Source organism: Vigna umbellata, chromosome 6 (assembly GCF_029865625.1).
Source record: "Vigna umbellata cultivar VRB3 chromosome 6, Vumbellata_1.0, whole genome shotgun sequence".
In the NCBI taxonomy this organism is placed as follows: domain Eukaryota; kingdom Viridiplantae; phylum Streptophyta; class Magnoliopsida; order Fabales; family Fabaceae; genus Vigna; species Vigna umbellata.
This window is the reverse complement of record NC_142170.1, coordinates 30,082,655-30,089,848: the sequence shown is the minus strand read 5'-3', so window position 1 is coordinate 30,089,848 and position 7,194 is coordinate 30,082,655. Positions and strand designations below refer to the sequence as shown.

Genomic DNA, 7,194 nt, shown 5'->3' with positions numbered 1-7,194 from the left:
AAACACCATTAATCCGGACATGATAAGGAGGACGTTTTGATACTCAGTCGAATCCCTAAGTCCCTTTGCCGAACGGCATTAAAAGAAGCCTGACCGAACGACATAAATCAGCAGCTAACCGAACGGTGCTTAAATCAAAACTTAACCGAACGCTCAATAGTCACTAATACCCCAAGGCCGATCGCTCAAGATTCAACACCTGAGAATAAGCAACTTAAAAACCGAACGCTAACTTATACCCACGGAACGCTCATTTAGACTCAAAAACCGAACGCTCAATTATACTTAAAAACCGAACGCTCACTTATACCCAAAAGCGAACGCTCACTTATACCCAAAACCGAACGCTCACTTATACTCAAAACCGGACGCTCACTTATACTTAAAAACCGAACGTTCACTTATACCCAAAACCGAACGCTCAGGATTCAAACCTAAAATTCTATTTTTAAGAACGAACGATTGCAATCACTAATACTCAGTACCGAACGCCCAAGATTACATCTTGTGGATGCCAATTTAGGGACGGACGCTCAAGTTGAAACCTGAATTACCAATTGCTAACGAACGCTCACAATCATCTGGACCAACGTCTAGAATCCTGGCCGAGCGATTCAATCGAACAGTGTTAAATTCACACTTAACCGGACACTATTAATTTAGGTTTCAACCGAACGGTATTTAAATTAGCCCTGACCGAACGCTAATATCACTATGACAAACCAAGGACGAACGTTCTAAGTTGGCTGATTCGGGCGGACGCTCAGAACAATAACCGAACGTTCAGAAATTGGACGACCACTATTTGGTCGAGCACTGTTTGAACGGACGTCCAATTTTGATTCACCAAAATTGGACGTACGCGCTTTCTGCAGAAATTCTGCAGAAACGCACCAAAGTCCAGAAAACCCAGAAAACCTCCATTTTCATCCCCTTCTTCCCAGATTTGTGTAACATCCCAAAATACAGTAATCACTATAATTCAGAATTAATTACAATTAACAGTAATCACAAACAGTCTTTGCATTTAAAACTGGATTGAAAAGCCTAACGGCATCAGTACAGAGGACGCGTGTAAACGCATACAATAAAACCAAGAGTGAACGCTCTTAAATACATAAACTAACGTGCACCAAAATACAATCAGAGATGAATAAGACGAACGGCCTTACAAAATAGGTGGCCGAACGTTATAACTATGCTAACATGTACAGCCTAAATCAAACGAGCACTCTAAGGCTCGGCCTTTACTTCAACTTCAACCAGATTGGAGTCGTCCAAATTTTCTTCTTCCAGCATTGCTTCAAGGGATGCACCACCATCTGCTCACATCCACAACGGATGATCATTGCATTTGACAAGACGGAGTATACATGTACAGTAGACAACACAATGGAAATGCAAGGGTAAGCTATAATATTTAATTTATACAATCAACACATACAGTTACATTTCTAAACACACATACAGCATGTAATTCATCAAATAATAATCATATAAAGGCATATAATAAGACAGACCGTCCGGACTGTATGAACCATGTAGTTACAGGCGTCCTTGCACCCGAGTGGGTAGTAACTGGGTAACACCAAACAGCTGCCACTCGAGGTAAGTCCGTTCTTACGTCGCCCATGTTAACTTATGGACTAAGGACCTCCTGCCATTCCCACGCATGACTACCCCCTTCTACTTGAAGAGGTGTATCACGGAATATCAGGATGGACCAAGCCAGCATTAACTAACCACAGTCATACCTTACCAATTCAATATTCAATCATATAAGAGACGTTTCCTCCCTGGAACGCTCGTAAAAATCCAATTCCAATAATTCGTTCAACATATCATTCGTCCACATTAAACATTTCTCATTTTCACATTTTCATTCTGTGTTCCACTCTCTTAACATTAACGTCATGCATTCTTTACTCAAATAAAACGAACTTATTACAGAACCTTTGATTTCACGTTTCTGAACAAAAGAAACGAACTCTTATTCACTGATGGACATTAAGAATTCTTAAAGAATTTAGATGAGATTGAATTTAGAAGTTCAGAATAATACTTAGAAGATGTTGAGTACAAGAACTTTAGGTTGAATCAAAAGAAATAATTATCTTACAGAATAACTTAGATAAATAACCAGAATATTTAAAGTACAGAAACAACTCTTACTGTCAATGAATGAACGTTCAGAAATTTACTTTGGACGAACGTCAATTACGTTCGCTCAGAATTCAATAATAAGGACGAGCGTTCAGTTAGAAACCGAACCCTGCTGTGGACGAACGCTAGGTCAATGACCAAGCACGAATCAGCACTAACGCTGGTTATAACCCAAGCGCTTTATAGGACGAGCGTTTCGGTATAGGACCGAACGCCAACTTTGGACGAACGTTCAGTATAAGGACGAACGCTCTCTAGAACTAACGTTCGACATAAGGTCGAACAACAATAAGGACGAACGCTCGACATGAGGCCGAACGTCATTGAGGACGAACGCTCGACTTAAGACCGAACGTCACTTATTTATAAAGTTTTAAATATTGATCTATACTGAGCAGAACGAACGCTCATTCACTCAATTGGGGGACGCTCGTTCTCGAGCAGAATTCATTCCAAATGAATGAATTCCAATCTAAGTCATGTTAACCAAAAACCGAACGGTCTAAGACCGTACAGTGACGAACGTCCTTTTAGCAACAGAGAATGATCAGAAAATTTAGATTTTTCACACTTAGCAGAATTTTTCCAGATTTCCATTTTCCAACTTTATACTTCCATTTCAGGTTTAATTCCCTTCAAACATCATCATGCAGATTTCAACATTTAAAATCATTCCAACCACACAATAGCCATTCTCCATTCATCCATAATCAACTCAACATGCATTTAAAACAAATTCAACATCAAATATAATTCATACAAGCCGTATCAGTTCATGACAGATTCATCCAAACCAGAATGCATATCAGATATCAGTGATCATTTCTAACAACTCAACTTCATATTTTTCACACATGCAAAACAAACCAGAAATCATATTCCATATCAGTAAACGTTTCTAAATACTCAAACATCATGCTTTCCATACATGCATCTCAGATCATAAATCAAACAGTATAAATTAAACATATAAACTTCCCTTACCTGATCTAGCAGTGTACTTCCAAATGTTTAGAGTTTCTCTCGTGCTCTCACGACTTTCTATCAGAAGTTCACTCAACCACTTCAACTTAATCTAACACACCAAAAATTTTAACATATCAGACGTCTAACTCATGCATGCAACCAGAATTTTGGTTTGCATGAACTAAATGGAAAGAGGCACAGAGACGAGAACTTACCAGTTCAGTTCTCAATTCTGTTTGGATCCGAATGATGCTCACAGTGCAGGGAAGGTTTCTATGGTGTCTGAAACAAGATCAAAGGTTTGCTGGTGAATTTTCTTAGGAAGAAGATGAAAACAGTTTAGAGAGAGGGCAGAGAATTTTGGAAGCATAAATTCTGAGAAGAAGATGAAGCATGCAGGAGGAAGAGGGAGAGTTTTTCCAGAATTATTTTTCTCTTTCCCCTGCAGAATAAACTCCCATCCTCCAAACGCCACTTGTCTCCCACTAACCTTCTCAGAATGCTCCAACCGTGACACATGGCAGGCGCATGCAGCGGAAAGGTGAGTGCATTTTGACGTGTCACGGTGCATTAAATAGTGATTAGAGATTGAATTAATGTGTACTAATTATCAGGTTCTCACATTCCCCCTAACTACAAAAATTTTCGTCCTCGAAAATTCTAAAGCTTACCAGGGAATAGGTGAGGGTACAACTCCTTCACAGTCTTTTCCACCTCCCATGTTGAGTCACCAGTCTTGGCATTCCACACTACTTTCACGAGATGAACATCTTTGCCTTTGTAGAGTCTGGTGCGGCTGTCTTCCACACAAACAGGTTGCATCTCCAGTGTCCGGTCTGGGCGAATTTGGATGTCTTCTACTCCAGCACGTGTGAGGGATCAGCCATGTACTTCTTGAGTTGTGAAACGTGGAAGACTGGATGAAGGTTGGACAGTTGAGGTGGTAACGCCAATTCATACGCCACTGCTCCAATCTTCTTTAGAATTTGATAAGGGCCAACGTACTTTGGTGATAGCTTCTTTGGACGAAGAATTCTCCCTACTCCAGTGATAGGATTCAGCCTTAGAAACACGTGGTCTCCAGCAGCAAATTCTAAGGGTCTTCTCCTCTTATCAGCATACGATTTCTGCCTGCTTTGAGACGTCTTCAATCGCTCCTGGATCAGTTTCACTTTTTCTGTTGTTTGCTGAATTAATTCTGGTCCAGTTAATGCAGTTTCACCTTCTTGGAACCAACACAAAGGAGTTCTACACTTTCTTCCATAAAGAGCTTCGAACGGTGCCATTCCTATGCTTGCTTGATAGCTGTTATTATATGTGAATTCAACAAGCGGCAGAACTTCATCCCACACTCCCACATGATCTATAACGCATGTCCTCAACAAGTCTTCAAGAGTCTGGATGGTTCGCTCAGATTGGCCATCCGTCTGAGGGTGATATGCAGAACTCATCTGCAATTTGCTTCCCAATTCTCCTTGCAATGACTGCCAAAAACGAGATGTGAATCTCGCGTCTCGATCTGATATAATGCTTGAAGGAATTCCATGCAATCTAACAATCTCCTTAATGTACAGCTTGGCCAAATTTGTCATGGACATCCTCAAATTAACGGCCAAGAAGTGGGCACTCTTAGTTAATCTATCTACAATCACCCAAATTGAATCATGGTTTCGGACTGTTCGTGGCAGGTGGGTCACGAAATCCATAGAGATGCTGTCCCACTTCCACTCTGGAATTTCCAAGGGCTGCAGTAATCCTCCTGGTCTTTGATGTTCAGCTTTGGCTCTTTGACAAGTTAGGCAAGAGGACACAAAACGTGCAATGTCACTCTTCATACCAGGCCACCAAAATGACTTCCTAAGGTCTTGATACATCTTGGTCATGCCAGGGTGCATTCGAAGACGGCTGTGATGTCCCTCCTCTAATATGATCCTTCTCAGCTCACTGTCATTTGGAACGCACGTTCTGCCCCGGTAACGTAACATGCCATCAGTTCCTGTATTGAAATCCCTATCTTTGTTTGAATCGAGTGCTGTTAATATCTTCACCAGCTCTTCATCCTCTCTTTGCTTCATCCTAATTCTGTCAAACACATCACTGGAAATTCTAAGATTACAGCACCTTATCACATCCGCTCCTAGATCAAATTGTAATCTCAAATCCCTAAAACTCTCCACCAAATTAAACTCTTTCACCATCATAAACGAGACTTGCACTGCCTTCCTGCTCAGAGCGTCTGCCACTACATTGGCTTTCCCAGGGTGATACAGCAGTTCGAAATCATAGTCTTTTAAAAACTCCAACCAACGTCTTTGCCTCATATTCAGCTCCCTCTGATCAAACAAATATTTGAGGCTCTTGTGATCACTAAAGACTTGAAATGTTGATCCGTATAGATAGTGCCTCCAAATCTTTAATGCGAACACAACTGCTGCTAACTCCAAATCGTGAGTGGGATAATTCTTTTCATGGATCTTCAACTGGCGAGACGCGTAAGCTACTGCACGTCTCTCTTGCATGAGCACACAGCCTAAACCATGGTGAGAAGCGTCACAGTATACTTCAAATGGCTTGGACGTGTCTGGAATAATTAAAACTGGGGCGCTCGTCAGTTTCGCCTTCAGCTCTTGGAACCGTTCCTCACACACATCAGTCCAAGCGAATGGATGATCCTTTCTAGTCAACTGAGTAAGTGGAGCCACTATCTTGGCGAACCCCTCTATGAAACGTCTGTAATAGCCTGCTAGCCCCACAAAACTCCTCACTTCTGTGACTGAACGAGGGCTCTTCCAATCCAACACTGCTCTCACCTTAGAGGGATCCACTGAAATGCCTTCAGCCGAGATCACATGTCCCAAAAACTGCACCTCCTTTAACCAGAATTCACACTTTGACAGCTTTGCGTACAACTCTTTCTCCCTCAATACGGTTAGTACTGTTCTCAAATGCTCCTCATGTTCGGCATTGCTTTTGGAGTAGATGAGAATATCATCTATAAACACAACTACAAACTTATCCAAATAGGGTCTGAATATCCGGTTCATGTAATCCATGAAGATGGCTGGAGCGTTCGTTACTCCAAATGGCATGACCACGTACTCATAATGTCCATAACGTGATCTAAATGCTGTCTTCTGGATGTCGTCCTCCTTAACCCTTATTTGGTGATATCCTGAACGCAAATCAATTTTTGAAAATACCGTTGCTCCATGCAGCTGATCCAGCAAATCGTCTATCCTTGGCAACGGGTATTTGTTCTTGATGGTCAGCTTATTTAATTGCCTGTAGTCTATACATAACCGAGAGCTACCATCTTTCTTTTTCACCAAGAGTACAGGAGCTCCCCATGGTGATACACTTGGTCTGATGAATTGCTTCTCCATAAGTTCTTCAATCTGTTTCTTAAGCTCGGTCAATTCTGCAGGCGCCATCCGGTAAGGTTGAACAGATATAGGTGCAGCTGTTGTCACCAAATCAATGGTGAATTCAATCTCTCTAACAGGAGGCAATCCTGGTATCTCTTCTGGAAATACGTCCAGAAATTCCTTCACAACCGTGCTCTCAATACTGCTCCCCTTGTTCATCCGTGCTTCTGCCAACCCCCTTAACTCCTTATCTTCATGCGTCATGATGAGAAAACAGCTTGCACCTTCCATTATATCCTCCTTCAATTGACCGAAAGTTACACCCAAGTATTCTTCATCCTCTTCAGGAAACACTAATTCCTTCTTGCCACAATCAATAATAATATGGTTGGCAGCTAGCCAATCCATTCCTAGAATTATCTCCAAGTCCTTCAAAGGTAAACAGATTAAATTCACCTTATAACTATGCCCCTCTACCACAATAGGACATCTAATATACGGTAGATGTCCTAAGCTCTCCAGCCGCTGGTGTTGATACCACCAATTCAAACTGCATATCTCTCTCCACTATTCCCAGCTTTTCAACACACGCCTTCGAGATGAAGGAGTGTCGCCCCCGAATCAAACAGCACACAACATTGCATTCCATATAACAAGCAAGTACTGGTGATAAGTGTACCTGAACTTGCTGCTTCCGCAC

The 7,194-nt window shown here is 41.6% G+C and overlaps 1 long non-coding RNA gene across 1 annotated transcript; it reads right to left on the bottom strand.

Moving 5' to 3' along the window:
• Positions 1-1,005: 1,005 nt before the first annotated feature.
• LOC148197201 (uncharacterized) lies at positions 1,006-3,980 on the bottom strand. The gene is made up of 3 exons (XR_015780130.1): positions 3,345-3,980; positions 3,148-3,238; positions 1,006-1,322 (listed from the first exon to the last, which is right to left on the bottom strand). It is a non-coding gene; the product is annotated as an uncharacterized LOC148197201 (long non-coding RNA).
• Between the last annotated feature and the right edge of the window lie 3,214 nt (positions 3,981-7,194).